Source organism: Dermacentor andersoni, chromosome 11, assembly GCF_023375885.2.
Source record: "Dermacentor andersoni chromosome 11, qqDerAnde1_hic_scaffold, whole genome shotgun sequence".
Lineage (NCBI taxonomy): Eukaryota > Metazoa > Arthropoda > Arachnida > Ixodida > Ixodidae > Dermacentor > Dermacentor andersoni.
Window position 1 is genome coordinate 120,275,966 of NC_092824.1, and position 18,853 is coordinate 120,294,818.

Here is an 18,853-nt window from a genome sequence, read left to right on the forward strand (position 1 = left end):
ACACGTGCTGCGTCTTCGCAAGTCAACGTCAAGCACGTCGAGTTTTTCATTAAGTTTGTAGTTATCTCGTGCGTTTTACAATGGTTTCTACTTGTTAACATGTGAAATATCCCGTTGTATACAAGCCGTGCTCGTTCTTCTTCTCATGCGTACAGTACCGAAATATTGGCCTTTGGCAGCTGGTACAGACTATTCAAACAAATTCGTTTAGAGGCTTGCAATATCGAATAAAATCTAGAAATAACTGCATTGTTATATAATCGCCCGAGTTGTGTATTCGTTCCAGACAACTGTGACTCGTCCAAGAGACTTCGAATATCCACATCCTATCGTGAAAAATCGCACGTCCTTCCTCCTTCGCCGTTTTTCCTTTCTACTGCGAGCCTTATTATTATGCTGTAATATTTCAAAAACCTCATGAACCACTTGATCTCATATATATCACCATCACCATGATTGATTCATAGGTTCTTGTTGTTTGGGACAGTAAATACAATTATTATTATTATTATTATTATTATTATTATTATTATTATTATTATTATTATTATTATTATTATTATTATTAAGTGTCAATAATGATAATAATAACGCGAAAGTCGCGACAGTAACGAAAGCATATTTCAAGCTTCATTCGTACCTCGTAAAGACGTTCCTCCGGAAATAGGTTAGGTAAAATAAACTGTATGATAAAGGAGCGCACACACTGGTACACAAAGTGGTGGTGAAAAAAAAAAACGAGAAGAAAAAGGAGACGGAAGGTAGACGATGAAGCGTAAAGCCCTCTACTCCCCCCCCCCCCCCCCCCAAAGAATAAAAAAGGAAGAAAGAATTTCGCCTGCAAACTGGTTTCTATTCTTAGAAGCCACGCTACAACGGCCAAAGGCAAGAAAGCGGCAGAACGGCAATGCGGCCGCGTTTTCTGCGCGTTGCGCTCGACTGCGGAAAATGCAACGAGCACGTATCGGAGGTAAGATCCGTGATGCCATATGAAAACGACAAGTAAAATAAAAGAGGCAGTAAGACTTTAGTGCGACCGCACTACTGCGCCACTTTCGACGAGATCCCGCACACAGAAAGAAGAAACCACACAAAGGCGAAGAAGGAAAAAAAAAAAAAAACTCGGTTCACGTCTCCTTTGTGATCGGGTGCTAACACTCCTGCTGAAAGATGTGGGCGACGCAGTCGGCCGCTCTTTAGTTTTATTTTATATATTTTCATTTCCTTATTTTACTCTAAGAGTGCCTAGCTTTCAATCTATGAACATATTTTGTTGAAATTGCATGCACTAAAGGCTCGATAGAAATGATATTGGACGCACTCCCCATGTATCAAGCACGTCAACTTTAGAAATAAGGAGGCAAGACGCCGCCCCGAAATTTTTAAAGGAACTCCACATGACGTTAGAGGCGGTGGCAACGACTCGCGAATGCATGTTAATCGCTTACAGACTTTCGCCGAGTCTATCTATAACCCGAATCGAAGACGTTTCATGTCTGTGACGTCATGCAAGAACAGCAGCAGCGATGCAGTTAGGGCGAGAGATATTGCAAAAAACGCACATTCGCTTCTCAGCTGCAATGTTGTCCGACAGCGAGACGCCTTCTTTGACCAGGGCGAACGCTCGGAAACCTTTCAAAAAGAGCCTGATTCACAACAATTTTATTCCGAGTTATGTACGTACTTTTCCATCCGATTTCTCCAGAAGTCAAACAATATTGTGAATTTTGCTGCGGTGCTTTACTCCCAACAGCGTTCAATCTGTGCTAAATTAATAGACTTCATTATTTCTACCCGTGCTCCAGACTGAACTCGCGACTCATCAGTTGATCGCGATCATCAGTTGATAGAACGCGGAGGCTCATCAGTCTCCTCGTTCACTGAAAAACCTAATAGAACATCTCTTGTGTCGTCGAATTTATTTGCGAGTCGTGGTTTTACCATAGCTTTATCGATATTGGATTGGTGAACTGTAAAAAAAAAAAAAATGAGGTAAGGCTACAATACTAATGTATGTCATTCTTTGACGTATACTTTGCGCGACTGACTTGCGTTCTTCCTTCACGAGCAAACAGCTGCCAATGTACACAAACTTGTGGCGTTTCAGTTATTTTTGCTTTTCTTTCTTTTTTAGTCCTGGTATCCACGTCTGAACACTGTATTGCGCTAGAGAAACTAGGCCTTGGCGACCGTGCAAGAAATGTCTTACTCGTGGAACTGGCAGCACGCATTACCAGATTATTATTTTTATCCTGCATGCCTCGCACGTAATGTACATTTTACCCTAGTGAGTATAGTACATTGTAGGCAGCACTGCCGAAACGCCCGATTAGGAAAATTAATATGAAAAGAAGAAAACTGAAGCAAACAGTGCGTTAGGAACAAGTACTACGCAGCACAAGCTGTATCTCGACATGGCAACCACTGTTTCTCTGCACGCAGTCTCGGTCACGTCTCACAACCTGAGAATGCACAGCGCAAGCAAATCGTTCGCACCGTGCACAAGCAGCGCCTCGCAACTCGACGGCTGCACACGTGCAGTAGTGCATTGCACCGATCTTGTTTGGCCTGCAACACAAGGAGACGCTCGCGGCTGCGTCGTCGGTATAAAATGTTCGTCTTTAATGTGTGCACAGTTCCCGCCAAGAAGGGAAAACAAGAAAGCTGGCAGAATAATTACGGTGCGTTTTCCATTAGCTTTAATGCTCAAGTACTTCGACAGAGTTGCTCCTATTCAAGGAAATTCTTCTGTGGAGTACATAGGAGAAGCCGCATCCACAGCCAAGCAAAGCGTTGGGATGATATCTTGCTGCAAACGCTTGAAACGATTGCGATGCGTGGCAGGAAAGGAAAATAAGATCGAGGCCATCACCAATTACACTTCACCAACGCGGCGCTTGACATAAATTGCCGACAAGGGGCAAAATGTCGCAAACGGGAACTGAGCTATCTGAAGCAGCAGCTGAACATCTGTCCTCGGCGCCGCTATATCGAATACTACGAATCTGTACTAAACATAAGGTCAAATCATGTAGCGCATTCGTGTTTAAGAATTCGTCAGCGTGTGCACTGGCCATGGTGCACTCGTTTGTCGATTTTTGGCCCGATTTCAAATTACACTTTACCACGTTCGCTCTGTAATCCCAACAAACTTACGGGCCTCTGTAGCGAACGTTTCTCTTAGGTCAACTCCGCAAGTGTGCAGTGCTGAGCGAAGACAGCTTTGCTAATAATGCGGCCGGTGACGACCACAGTCACTTTAGTTTTAATCTTAAACTTGACATACAGCGCTTGTTTCAGCTATGCTTTTTTTTTTTTATTCCAGTACGATTGCGTTTTCCATCGGTCACGATGCTGTCCATACAGCAGCTTTCGTTGACAGCCAATATACCTGAGCGGCAATTGACAAACTGCCACATAGATCATCAACGCGCATCGTAATCGAAAAGTGTCCCGTAACAACGGTCCGTCGCGACCCTCCTCGGTCGTCATTCTATTTAGTGGTCGCCAGGCCGCCATTGGAATATGAACCTGGCAACGTTTAACGCTAGAACGTTATCTAGTGAGGAGAGTATAGCAGTGCTATTGGAGGAATTAGAGGGCAGTAAATGGGATATAATAGGGCTCAGTGAGGTTAGGAGGCCAAAAGAAGCATATAAAGTACTAAAAAGCGGGCACGTCTTGTGCTACCGGGGCTTAGCAGAGAGACGAGAACTAGGAGTCGGATTCCTGATTAATAGCTGGTAACATACAGGAATTCTATAGCATTAACGAGAGGGTGGCATGTCTTGTTGTGAAACTTAATAAGAGGTACAAAATGAAGGTTATACAGGTCTACGCCCCTACATCTAGTCATGATGACCAGGAAGTCGAAAGCTTCTATGAAGACGTGGAATCGGCGATGGGTAAAGTCAAAACAAAATACAGTATACTGATGGGCGATTTCAATGCCAGGGTAGGCAAGAAGCAGGCCGGACACAAGTCAGTGGGGGAATATGGCATAGGCTCTAGGAATAGCAGAGGAGAGTTATTAGTAGAGTTTGCAGAACAGAATAATATGCGGATAATGAACACCTTTTTCCGCAAGCGGGTTAGCCGAAAGTGGACATGGAGGAGCCCGAATGGTGAGACTAGAAATGAAATCGACTTTATACTCTGCGCGAACCCTGGCATCATTCAAGATGTAGACGTGCTCGGCAAGGTGCTCTGCAGTGACCATAGGATGGTAAGAACTCGAATTAGCCTTGACTTGAGGAGGGAACGGAAGAAACTGGTACATAAGAAACCAATCAATGAGTTAGCGGTAAGAGGGAAACTAGAGGAATTCCGGATTAAGCTACAGAACAGGTATTCGGCTTTAACCCAGGAAGAGGACCATAGTGTTGAAGCAATGAACGACAATCTTATGGGCATCATTAAGGAGTGCGCAATAGAAGTCGGTGGTAACGCCGTTAAACAGGAAACCAGTAAGCTATCGCAGGAGACGAAAGATCTGATCAAGAAACGCCAATGTATGAAAGCCTCTAACCCTACAGCTAGAATAGAACTGGCAGGACTTTCTAAGTTAATCAACAAGCGTAAGACAGCGGACATAAGGAACTATAATATGGATAGAATTGAACAGGCTCTCAGGAACGGAGGAAGCCTAAAAGCAGTACAGAAGAAACTAGGAATAGGCAAGAATCAGATGTGTGCGTTAAGAGACAAAGCCGGCAATATCGTTACTAATATGGATGAGATAGTTCAAGTGGCTGAAGAGTTTTATAGAGATTTATACAGTACCAGTAACACCCACGACGATAAGGTGAGAGAGAATAGTCTAGAGGAACTTGAAATCCCACAAGTAACACCGGAAGAGGTAAAGAACGCCTTGGGAGCTATGCAAAGGGGGAAGGCAGCTGGGGAGGATCAGGTAACAGCAGATTTGTTGAAGGATGGAGGGAACACTGTCCTAGAAAGGTTGGCCGCCCTATATACACAATGCCTCATGACCTCGAACGTACCGGAATCTTGGAAGAACGCTAACATAATCCTAATCCATAAGAAAGGGGACGCCAAAGACTTGAAAAATTATAGACCGGTCAGCTTACTGTCCGTTGCCTACAAAGTATTTACTAAGGTAATAGCAAATAGAATCAGGAATACCTTAGACTTCTGTCAACCAAAGGACCAGGCAGGATTCCGTAAAGGATACTCAACAATAGACCATATTCACACTATCAATCAGGTGATAGAGAAATGTGCGGAATATAACCAACCCTTAAATATAGCCTTCATTGATTACGAAAAAGCATTTTATTCAGTCGAAACCTCAGCAGTCATGGAGGCACTACGGAATCAGGGTGTAGATGAACCATATGTAAAGATACTGGAAGCTATCTATAGCGGTTCCACAGCCACCGTAATCCTCCACAAAGAAAGCAACAAAATCCCAATAAAGAAAGGCGTCAGACAGGGAGATACGATATCTCCAATGCTATTCACAGCGTGTTTACAGGAGGTATTCAGAGACCTGGAGTGGGAAGAATTGGGGATAAAAGTTGATGGAGAATACCTTAGCAACTTGCGATTCGCTGATGATATTGCCTTGCTTAGTAACTCAGGAGACCAATTGCAATGCATGCTCACTGACCTAGAGAGGCAAAGCAGAAGGGTGGGTCTGAAAATTAATCTACAGAAAACTAAAGTAATGTTTAACAGTCTCGGAAGAGAACAGCAGTTTACGATAGGTAGCGAGGCACTGGAAGTGGTAAGGGAATACATCTACTTAGGGCAGGTAGTGACCATGGATCCGGATCATGAGACTGAAATAACCAGAATAATAAGAATGGGCTGGGGGGCGTTTGGCAGGCATTCTCAAGTCATGAACAGCAGGTTGCCACTATCCCTCAAGAGGAAAGTGTATAACAGTTGTGTCTTACCAGTACTCACCTACGGGGCAGAAACCTGGAGGCTTACGAAAAGGGTTCTGCTGAAATTGAGGACGACGAGCCATGGAAAGAAGAATCATAGGTGTAACGTTAAGGGATAAGAAAAGAGCAGATTGGGTGAGGGAACAAACGCGGGTATATGACATCTTAGTTGAAATCAAGAAAAAGAAATGGGCATGGGCCGGACATGTAATGAGGAGGGAAGATAACCGATGGTCATTAAGGGTTACGGACTGGATTCCAAGGGAAGGAAAGCGTAGTAGGGGGCGGCAGAATGTTAGGTGGGCGGATGACATTAAGACGTTTGCAGGGACAACATGGCCACAATTAGTACATGACCGGGGTAGTTGGAGAAGTATGGGAGAGGCCTTTGCCCTGCAGTGGGCGTAACTAGGCTGATGATGATGATGATGATGAAAGAGACCGTGCGACGTGCCTCTTCCGTACCAACACTCTACCGCAGCAATCATCAACAACGCTTGCAGCGCCACAGACGAGTTCGCCTCGCGATGTGCGACGGTTGCGTCGAGTGCCAGCGACGCTCCTCGTCGAGGATCCATTCCACAACACGGCGGGATGTGTGCGCTCGCCATCTGCGCAGCATCTGAAGCCACGACACGCGGGATGAGTCACTGCGCTTTGTTACCGGTGAGGGTGCAACTCGGCCAACCTGATTTTATTGCGACAGCAATTATATGGACACTCCAGGCGCATTTCTGTCGTCGCCGTCGCCGTGAGGTTCCGTTTGAGTGAAAGCGCGTGAGGGTGAGCCGGCGAACGCGGCCCGGATCAACACCTCCTAGACTAGTTCTCTGGAGGGTGTTGCCCGGATGCGTGCCCTCTCCCGTGGCGCGCGAGGACGGGCGCTCTTCTCCGGCTGCTGCTAGGGTGCTTCGATGTCCTCCTCGCCCGATGCTCCGTACAGAGACAACCGCGGCGTCTACTGTACCACGGGTTGCAGAATCAAGCGTCCTTCCTTTCTTTAGATCACTATCGCCTACCGTAGCGTTGGCCACGCGAATCGCGGACGCCGCAGGTACGCGTTGCCGGCGCTCGTGTGTGATGAAAGCGATCTGCGATGTTTGCAGAGTGCGGGTAGTGCCGGTAATTTCGAATGCGCTGTGCTTTCGACGTTTAGTTTGCGTTGAAGCGAGAGGTGCATGAAGGCCAATTCACTTGCTGCTGTCGCGATTCCTGACTCCAGAATTTTCACAGCGAGTTTCCACGCTCATCGAGCGATGTGTGTTCATGTTTACCTGTGCGAGCGTAACACCGTGCTGGTTAATTTAGGTAAAACACGTTGGCGGGCTAGTTGGTTTGAATCCACGATAGAATGTAAGCGCGACTGAACAAGGACGTTGAAAGAAGCAAACACGCAGGGACAGCGCTGTCTCTTGTGTGTATGTTTCTTTCTACGTCCTCGTTAAGCCACGCTTACATATTCTATGATTGTTAATTTAGTTAGTAAGCGAATGTTTACAAGTCTATACTGCCGATAAAACTACTATCCTTATTTCGTACAGCTAGCTACTAATTTGCTATCGCAATCGGCGCTTCGCCTTCCGGGCGGAACTGCGAATTTTTAATCGAACGCTTTCAAAAGTGTCAAAAGGCTCCCCTGCATATACCTCACGTGTGCTCCCCTCACAAACAGTAGGGTTCGTAAGTGGAATAAATGCGTTCAAAGCGCTAGTAATGGACTGTAAGTGACGATGTCAATAAAGTGTCCCAAAACGAGCCAACTTAAGGTTGAGAAAGAAATATTATATATATATATATATATATATATATATATATATATATATATATATATATATATATATATATATTTGAGCCAGACGTATTTTCTTCGCAGGATGACGGCTTCAGAATCAAGATTGGAGTAGAAAGGCACGTGCCGCTAACCAGATTAATAGAATTCGTGCACGCAGTAACCTTCAGGATCACCAGAATATATAGCAGGGGGCACAACTAATGATAATAATGGAGGATGACAAGAAATGGTAGGAAGAGGCGAGGAAAACGTAGCAACACCAAGATTACAAGCTTACAGAAGTAAAAACGAGAAAGCGTGATGAAGTATAAAATACCAGGAAATGAAGGGTCCGGAAGCACCGCTCTCGTGGGAGACAGCGAGAAGAAAGAATCGGCACATTACGAGGAGAATTACTGCGATGGGCACAATGAAATGAATATAAAAAAGAAACAGAAAGACGAGGGTGGGGAATAAACGGAAGCGTGACATATAGTGAAATGTAACATGCAGCACTAAAAACAACGACGAAGATAAGCCTGAACAAACGGTATCACACAAAGGGATTTAACGCAAGGAGAGGAACGGTGCCAAGCGACAGGAAGGAGCCAAGAAAGAAGGTGTTAAACAAACAAGGGTGGGGTGCCCCCCTTTAGCGACCTGGAAATGAAGTCTCCAGAAGGTGTCGCGAAAGGGCCACAGCGAGAAGAGACGGGTAGAGAAAATAATACAAAACGAGAAACGTCGATGGAAAAATCAAGCGGGAACTATCGGGAACCGCGTCACAACGAAAACGAAGGTGGGAACTGAATGGGAAGGACGGAACAAGAGAGTAGAAGAGCAAATAGAGGGATGAGAGGAAGCCTCGGCTGTGTGGATCCGGCGGCTAAAAATAGCAGCGTGCACTCCCTTCTTCGGTGCGCGTACAGAGGGCGCCCGCGCGAGTATATGGATAAGCGAAGTGAACATGGACACACAGAAAAGAACAACAACAGCAAAGGGGAACAGAAATGCGGCCATTATTAAGCACAGAGCGATATGGGGATACAATAGGTACGCGGTATGTGGAAAGGTGCAACGGTTGCAGGACTTACATTTGAAAATGCGGTTGTTTGCTTGAAATCAGGGGTACAGAATTAGGAAGCTTACCACCAGGTATGCGACCGGTTTGTTGAGCAACAAGGCAGCAAAGAACATCAAGCGGGAAGTCAGAGAGGCTGAGACAATCTCATGGGTGGCGGCAATGAAAAATAAGCCTTCTATGAGTAACTACTTAAGAGGAAGAAACGAAATCAGGAAAGAAACAATTTATGATAACTCAAAGGGAAGCTCATTACTTTTCGAAGCGAGCTGAGGATGCATTAGAACACATTTATAAGCGAAATACAGCAAGAAGAAGCATGTGCTTGCTGCAGTAAAGCTAGGAAAACGATGGAACATGTTTTATTAGAATGTGAAGATATCTACCCAGCTGTCGGTTTAGGCTCCTCTGGCCTCCTTCAAGAGATTGAGTTCAGTGAGAGCAAGGGGGAAAGGAAACATGTCCGCCATAGAGATTAGTAAGAGGCAATAAGATGATTGGTGGAAGAAAAGTAGTGAAACGACAAACCACGGAGGCGTACAAAAATAACGCTCCCAACAGGGGTTCAGAAAGTTTGGTAGCAGTAATCGCTAAGGAGCGTTATCAGCGCCACGTGTACTCAAGTCGAAAGGGAGCGCTCGTACTTGGCGGTCGCAATATCCGCAGTATCCGTAAGTCGCAATATCCATTCACGGAGAGGTTAATGAGGACGCAGTAACCCTGCCCAAAGCCTTAGGATTCAGAAATAGTAAAGGAAAGGTTAATTAATCTGTGGTAAATAATAGTAACGTGTTGGTGACGACGAAGATGCGTCTATGGGAACGTAAAAAAATATTTAGGTCAATAAATTTCCGTCAGGTGCGATCGTTCGTGAACAAGAGCCATGTGTCTCGAGGACCAATAATAATCACAGAAGTAAGGTAAAAATAACGCTGGGTTTTGGGCGTGCTGGCATGACATGACGAAAGGACGAGGCCCCTGCGTGTGTACCAGGTCTTTCTGCGTTCTCGTTCTTTCGTGCGCTATAAGCCTCGTAAAAATAACGAGATTGTTGGCACGAGCCAACAATCCCGTTCAAAGTGGACGCTCGTAATGTCGATCCATCCATGGGGCGGAGGAACTGTGCTGCAAGCCGAGGTCCGTTTTTGACTACGAGTGTCATCATCACCATTATGATTACAATCAGCTTATTTTTATGTCCACTGCAGGGCGAAGACCTCTCCCAGCGATTTACAGTCTTGCGTTAGCAGATTCCAAGTTGTGCCCGCAAATTTCCTAATTTCGTCAGGCCACCTAATTTTCTGTCATCCTCGACTGCGCTTCCTTTCCCCTGGCACTCATTCTGTAACTCTAATGGTCCACCGGTTATCTGCCGTACGCATTACATGGCCTGCCCAGCTCCACTTCTAAATGCGAAGCATTTCCTGGCGAACATTTGTCACTTTGACAGTATCTATTTATCTAGTCGCCTACGTCTTGGTGCAATCATGGTCGTTTCATTAATTTGGTATGTACCAAAATTGACATAGTACGACAAGAGTGTACGAAGAACATAAATTATAGGTCATGACATTAATATTATGACATGTGTGTCACGTAGGTCATGAAACCGCCAACTATGTCTTGGTATGTACCCAAATTGTACCCAATAAGCATGACAAGAGTGTATGACGAACATAAATGATCGGTCATGACATGAATATGATGACGTGTGCTACGTAGGTCATGAAACAGCCGCCACGTCTTGGTACTCTCATGGTCGTTTCGTTAACTTGGTGTGTACCAAAATTGGCATAGTATGACAAGAGTGTATGACGAACATAAATGATAGGTCATGACATGCGTGTCACATAGGTCACGAAACAGCCGCCTACGTTGCTGTCATGGTCGTTTCATTACCATGCTCGCACACTCCTTCGCATAACACCGATTCCCACAGGGCATGGGATCTGCCACGCACTTTTTCCTTTATACAGTTAACTAGAACATTGGCTATCCCCGTTGGGTCTCTAATCCACACCGCTTGTCTTTCTGTTTGGTTACGTTATGCCCGACATTATTCGTCCCATCGCTCGTTGCGCGGTCCTTAACTACTTTTCAAGCACGTTCATTTATGCCCGATATGTCAGTACGGGTAGAATGCAATGATTGTACTTTTTTTTCAAGGATAGCAGGTACTACGAGGGTAAGCCACGCAAAAAGTATTTCATAAAGTAATCAGCCGACCATGCACCTAGGTGGTACCTCGCGTGATTTGCAGGCCTGGGTTTATCTACGAGGCATTTCTCAAACACAATTAAACAGAGCTGGGCTAGTTAGTGCTGTTGCTTTTGCTGCAACATGGATTATGGTGCGAAAAAAAAATAGTGGGAAGAGCTGCCCTGTCACGTCTTTTACCATTATCATTATCATTTCTTTTTTTCGCGTTAGAAGCTGTGCTGCCTCAGACACAAAACATCTGCTTCAACCGTTCTAGCCGGTCGGGGCTGACTTCTGTTAAAAATTAAATTATGGGGTTTTACGTGCCAAACCGCTTTCTCATGAGGCACGCCGTAGTGGGGGACTCCGTAAATTTAGACCACCTGGGGGATCTTTAACGTGCACCTAAATCTAATAAGTACCACAGGTGTTATCGCATTTCGCCCCCATCGAAATGCGGCCGCCGTGGCCGGGATATGATCCCGCGACCTAGTGCTCAGCAGCCCAACACCATAGGCACTAAGCAACCACGGCGGGTCTGACTTCGGTCGCGCGAGCGTCCGGGACAAGTTGCAGTAACGTGAAGCCTGATTCACGGGCTAGATATGGCGACAAGCGCGGTGTCTGCGAGTCGGTGACCGCGTATACATCTGCCCTTCACTCTCCATGTCTAGCAAATAGAGTCACCCTTGTCTCATCAAGCGCGCGTAACATATAAACGACGCAGGAGAAACTATCTGCCTTAATGCCGAAGGGAGAAGACGTTTCTACGTAAGCTACATCTCGCAATAAAAAGAAAAGACCAACGTCATGCTTTATTAGAACCCTATCGGGATAAACTCGTGGACGCTCTGCTGCTTTAGTGACGCGGCCCCATCGAGGGCCGGTGGAATATCCCGCTCGATGTTCAACTCGGGCCGATCTTCCTTCTTAAAGCACTCGCTAACTATGGCAAAAAAACTGATTGTTTCACCAATTACATTGTGGAACTCCATACTAGCCGAACGTAACTAGCTTTAAATCTTTCAAGGCTTTAATAACGAATCGCCTTAAGAAAACTAACTGAACAACTAATCAACTATACAGTGTATACCTTACTCATTTTATTTACGGTTTAAACATTTGTACAAATAATTGTTTTTCACTGCTCTCTACAGAGAACAGGGGACATATTTATTGATTTTGAATGGAAATACAATGTTTACAGTGCTATTGTTATAACAAGATATTTTGCATTTGCTCTCTCCTTTTCACTCGCTTTACATTTCTTTAAAATATGGTTTATTTCATTTTTTTTTTTCGCGCAAGAAGTTCCTGCTTGATTTGGCGATACTGATAAGTAATTTCAGTACGACCCAGAGACAAAGGTAATCTAGTGCGAAATCCAAGGAAATCGCGCTGCGCTAAATATTCATTTGGCTCCTCGTAATCGGCTAATCGGAAAATACCGTTGCCTGCCAGCTCGTCTTTGGAGGTATGGAGACGTGCACACGGTGTGAGAAACCTCAGTGCCATATAGATGTCGTCAGACCAGTTTGGGGTTCCCGTCAAACATAGCTACAACCATTGCTGGAACGCTGCCGCCGCCACAAACGGTTCTTTCGACCACCTTGCATGTCACGCGGAGAGAATTTCTATAATGCCGCGCATTTGAAACGGCGTTCGATTATCGCTTATTGATTTCTTCTCTCGGCTGGCCTTCGCGGCTCTGACTTCCTCAATAAAGATATTCCGTCGATCGTGACGCGGCAGACCAGAGAAAAAAATATGAAAAAGGCGAAAGAGGAGCGAAAAACAACAAACTCCGAGAAAGTCATGATCAAAGCCAACAGAGCTGGTCATCTGATCATTGTGTCGATACGAGTCCTAATCGATGCGGCCGCTTCGAGAAGCTCCAGCGAGCGCCTGCTTTGGAGACACACGCTGCATGCCGCACAGCGAAGCTACATTATTCATGTAACCGCGGCGCGCGCTGCCACTCTTGCCCTTTCCCGTGGCTGAACGCGAAGCCATGAGCTTCGCCAACGCGGATGTGACGGAACAATTTCCATGCGACTTCGTTGTCTTCCCTTACTTTCTAAACGGACGTCACGACTTGTGGGCCTCATTTATCCGCCTCTCCTTTCACATAGTGCCGACCAGCGGCGCTTGCACGTGTGTGGCCGTAAATATACGGCCAGAATGACACGCGAGTCATAGACGAAGAACGCCTTTACGACAAAGCGCTTGGGGCGCCCGCAATCATTCATCATGCAGGTCAGTTCGTTGCAGAGACGCCCAACTGCGTGCGCAACAGTTTCATTCTTGCTAGCGAATGATTCGCGCGCGTGAGGTTGGGATGCATAAAGACGGTACGCAGCTTAAAGACGGTGGAGGCTAAGGACACGAACGATGCGCAACTTAACGTGGATCGACGCAAGCAAGAGTGCATTGAAATCGCACCGTCCAACTCGTGCTTGCGTCGAAGCTACGCATTGCGCATCGTGTTTCCCATAATGCTCAACAAGCTCCGTAGATGAACTCTCCCGACTACAGCAGCGAACGTTTGGTTTCAGAATAAAAGTGCGCGCACGCAGAAACACTCGCCGATGAATGAGCCAAACGCGCGTGACAGCGGTGATGTCACACTATCCCGAGACTGAACATTATAGATGGCAGCTAAGACGTTCAATAGCGCGCAAGAAACCAAGTTGGAAGAGCGAGAAAGAAATAAAATTGCGCAACAAAGGAGTAACAATTGTTTCCTTGGCTGGAGAGCGCCGTTCGGGTTTTACTGAACTCTTGAAATCACTCCTAACGCCTTTAGCTCTTTTCAGTTCGAACTATCTTTGCTCATTCAAGCGTGTGCTAGCGATGCCGTTACATTCGTTAGAATTCATTTGAGGAAAACCAGCCTGCTCGATAAAACCACTCACTGAGTGCGCCAGTGACGACCAACATAGCATTGAAGATACTCTAAAATATACGTGTACTCACACGTCCTATTATCGATCGCTTACTGCCATACGTGGTACGAAATGTATGGCAATTTGAAACCGTCGCCGACACCCTTTGTTATGCCATATAGAGGGTATACCACTAAATAAATGGATTAGTGAAGGAGAGAAATAAAATACGCAAATATGAACGGGCAAAAACGTAAGAGAGAACCCGATATGCGGAAGGACATCACGCTCGCGATGGTGAAAACTTTTGCCTCCAACGACGCAGTTCGGCGCTGTCCACGTGGCACTAAATTAAATAGCCCAGCCACCGTGAACGATGCTGGCGGCGGATATGAATTTCGAGACAGCCGATGCTCGGGAAGTCTGCAAAACGCAGTTCACCGTTGGACGGGCACACCACACACCCACACGCGAGCAGCTTTTGCAGTGGCCAACCGCCGGGCGATAGACCGCGTTCATTCCCGGGTGCCGCCACCGTCCGACGCTTTGGCGACCGCTGCACGATTGGGTGGCCAGGCTTCCATAGGAGCTCACGTGGAGATTACTAGATGCAATCTGGCGACGCCTTTCAAACAAAATGAGAGTCGGGGCGATATAGGAGAGTGCCCGCAGCTTTCTTTTACAAAGAATAAATGGCTAGCGCCAAGAGAGCGTTTACTGGAGAATTATGATTGTGTGAAGTACGTGATGGTTGCTTAGTATTTCGCGAAAATCTAAATGATATTTAGGCTGCAACGCTCAGCACGTACGTGCTGATATAATATATATTGATAATATATTAATATTAAGATTTTCAACGATTTACCTCTCCACGATGCTTTGAATATAGTCGCATGGCAGCAACTCAGAGGCTAAATTAAAGAAAAAAAAAGTCATCGGCATATACCAAGTATAGGCGACAAGTCACACACACAAAGTAAAACGCGTTTGCAACCAGGAAGAAATTAAGAAAAATCATTATCTCGCAAATAATTGCCATGCCTGTTTAACGCCGATGGTGGCGAGTGAGAAAGGGTGAGATCTCCGTCTATTTAACAAACCCTGCACGAAACTACGAAATTGCGGGTGAATAACGACTGGCAACAGACTGGGCTCGGTCAAGCTGCGTTCGACGAATCTCAGAGAGGACGCCATCGAACGTGACGCATTACGAACCGCGGCAAAGTATTTTCAAGCCTTAATTGCACCAGAGAGCAATTGTGGTCTCTGCAGCGGCGTCAGAACAGTCAACGAGTGCAGGCACCCTCGGCCGCCAGGGTGTTTCGCCCTCGCTCGCCGGGGCGGCGGCCACCCGTTGGGCTCGCGGATCGACGCGATAAGAAGACGACCTTTTGTGGCGGCAAAACAAATTAATAACATCGTTTTACTTTACTTTCCGTATACAAAAAAAAAGAAACGCTAGAACTATGGCACACGCAGTAAATCCCTGTAGTAAGTAACCGCTCGATAGCTGTGGTCGACATCGATACCAGCGCCACCGCACTGCAGGGTTTATATAAAGTGTATGTACGAGCGTGCATGACATCACATGAGGGTAACGTGACACTGGAACTGTTAAAATGTTGCCGCAAGCGTGGAAACGTCGACACCTGCCGACTGCGTGGCACTATACAGCGAGAAGCGGAAAGCGAACTGCGCCGAAAGCGAATAACCCACACGGCCGGAGAACTGAATCACTATAGTAGTTGCCAATGCGTTGCCATCTATATGTATATCATCTTGCATTGCACACGGCGCAAGAGTCCACAAATTTCAATCCGTAGCCTGCATGCGGCGTTACTTCCATGCACATCGTACGACTGCAGAGACCGCTTGTATGAAAGTGTCCAATGGGTCTCCCTAGAATACTCAAGATAATTGTTTCTAATGCAGGGATACGGATGGATATAACTACCAGCACGAAATTTGCCCTGCCACCTGGCAGACAGGCGCGAAAGAAAAACACGGACTTAAAGGTATTGTTCACAACAGAAACCTGCGCTGCGCCAACAAACAATCACGTCTCCTGCGTCCTTTCCTTTTTTGTGTCTGACTTTGCCACGAACCAACACAATACGGGACTTTTTACTCTAATAAGTCTTTCGCGCGCCTTACCGAATAAAAAGCAGATATACTTGTCCAACAAACATCTAAACGAGGGTTTCCTTCACTTCAGCTTCAATAACAAAATTTTATAATTGGGGCACAAGCGGCTCGGGGACAAAAGAAAACAGCAAGTCCGCACGCGCAGAACCCAATCCACTTCCTTGCATTCGCGTTGACCCAAGGCCCTAAGGAATCGAAAACTAGCGTAGTTCCCCAAGCCGTCCGGGGTCTCGAAGCAGCACACTTTATTCGTAGTACTAACACAATGAATACGGTTACAACATTTCATTGTTTGCCCTCTCTGATAAAAAATGCGTTCTGTTCGTTTTCAATTGTAAGAAAGGCTTTTTCTTCTATGCTTTCAAGAACCTTTTCATTTTCCTCGGCATTCCCAGAGCTCAACTAAACGCTGTCTGCGTTTGACCCATGCAATACTCAAACGCATGCTGCTCCTAGACGCAAGTATCCAACGCGGCTTCGGGCTCCGAACTTTAAAACTTGAGAACAGCTTAGCTGCAAGCTCAGGGTGACCTTTACAATGTGCTGCGTTTCTCGATGCGCGGCGCCATCGCATTGGCAGCCACTCGGTGCGAAAGCACAACTCCAGGTCCGGGGTCCTGGTGCCGTCCTGTCACGTCGCAGTGGCGCTTAACAATTCAAGGGCGAACACAGCACCGCCTCCCTGCTGTTCCGGTTGGACAAGCGCGGTTGCACGCTGCTGGCCGATATAGATAGAAACCAGCGCTGTTGGCGGGCTATCCATGCCTGCCCGCACCTTCCGTGCCTACACGCGGTCACCGCTGGGCGGCCGGGCAGCGTGACTCCAATCAATAGCGCTCAAACTTGCAACGCCCTGCACACGGGCAGCGAGACCGTGGCTGCCCTCGCTCTCGGAGTGCGGACCCCGCCCCGGGCAAAAAGGAATTAAAGTCCACCGCACGCTACGCATCACCGAAGGAAAATGGAGGAACGGGTTAACCGCTCCTCAGGGGTTTAGGGGGCGTCCCGCGGCGCGATAGTTCCCAGTGGTCTCCGTTGCGACTTAGCACAATACTGTCTTCAATTACTAAATACAATAGCGGAGTTCCCTGGCCGTCGCCTTCTGGCCTTGAGTAATACATTCATCTTCGCACCTAGCGTCTATATGCAAAGGCGAACTTAGGTGAAAATGAAAACTAGCCCGTCAACATGTTTTAACTGAATTAGCCAGCACGGCGTCACGCTCGCACAGGTAAACATGGACACATCTCGCTGTTAAAATTCTGGAGTGAGGAATCGCGACAGCAGCAAGCGAACTGACCTTCATGCATGTCTCGCTCCAACGCGTACGAAACGTCGAAAGCACAGCGCATACGAAGCTACCGGCACTACGCGCACTCTGCAAACATCGCAGATCGCTTTGAAGATGAGGCCCGCGCGGGCACGCACTTTAGCCGCACGTCGCAGATCGCTTTCAAGACACACGAGCGCCGGCAACGCGTCCCTACGGCGTCTGTCCAAGGCGTCTACTGCGGCGTCCGCGATTCGCGTGGCCAAAACCGTTGTAAACACCGCGGTTGTCTCCACTCTGTACGGAGCGGCGGGCGAGGAGGACAGCGAAGCATCGTGCAGCCGCCGGAGAAAGCGCCTCCTCCCTCGCCTGACCCCCCTGCCTCGCGCGTCAGAGGAAAGGGCACGCTCCGGGCGGCGTTCCTCGCTCGCACAGGCGAGATTGAACAGCGTTCGGCGGCTCACCCTCACACGCTTTCATTCGTACGAAACCTCACGGCGACGGCGGTGGCAGAAATGCGCCTGGAGTGTCCATATAATTGCTATCGCAACAAAAATTGGCTGCGACTTAACTCGGCTAACCCTGGATATGCAAAGCGAAAGCTTGGTATAGCTAGTTAAGTCTCGGTTTCACTTGGATAACCTTTGATTTAGCTGTAATTATTATACTTAGGTATACAATCATCGTTAAGCCAAGTATGACGGCTGTGCCTATGTCGGTTGCTGGACATGACTGATCAGGATCGGGTAGACAGGCATCGCATGGCATCGTTCGACGGTGCGACGCCTGTTGTGCCACAGGGAAAGCGCAAGTGCTACACATGTAAAAAGACGCCGCGAACATCCGCAGCGTCGAAGCACAAACGGACAGGGCGCGAGCGCGGTTGCTACATTAATCTCGACGGTGCAACGCCTGTAGCATTCCGGACCCTCTCCAGTGAAAGAGCTCGCCGGGCGATATCCGCGGGGTGGTCAGAGGCCGCTTGCCGACGAAGGCTCAGAGCCGCCCGCTCCCGCGCAACGCTCACAGAAGACGCGTGCCGGCCCCGCTCTCACCCATGGCCAAGCTCGCGCTGACTAGGCGAGCGAGGCGCTCCTCTTAGCCAGGTTTGTGGCGAGTCACGTAGTCAGGCGGCGACCCAGCTGGGAAGAGCGCATGCACGAAACCGGCGGCGGAGCTCGGCGCGGCGAGTCACGCGATGCGTTGCCAAGACTACGGCACAGCTGCGGTCAAATGAGGGTGAAATTGCTGGCGACGGCGAAACTCGGCTCGACACGGTTAGTAAAGTTTCGCTTTAGAGGTTTTTTCAAGCGAAGATTGTATTGCCTCACTCGTGTCGGCGTCGGTGTTGGTGTTGCCGTACGAAAAAACTCAAGCCGCGCGAAAATAAAAATTGCTTGTCGGGATGCGAGACCACCACGCTAACCGATTCAGCCACTGTCGGTTCATTATACGCGCCTTTTAAAACGGGGTTTTATACGCATGAAGAAGTAGACGCAGCAGAAGGCGCGAGCCAATCACAGGCGTCCCCTCCCTCCAGAGAAAGAGGAGGATTAAGAGGAATAATTGGAGGACGCTTAACCTTCGCCT

The 18,853-nt window shown here is 47.5% G+C and overlaps 1 protein-coding gene across 5 annotated transcripts in view; it reads right to left on the bottom strand.

Moving 5' to 3' along the window:
* Positions 1-18,853, bottom strand: part of Pka-C1 (Protein kinase, cAMP-dependent, catalytic subunit 1) — a 443,650-nt gene that overhangs the window by 96,301 nt on the left and 328,496 nt on the right. The gene's annotated exons all lie outside the window — the stretch shown is intronic.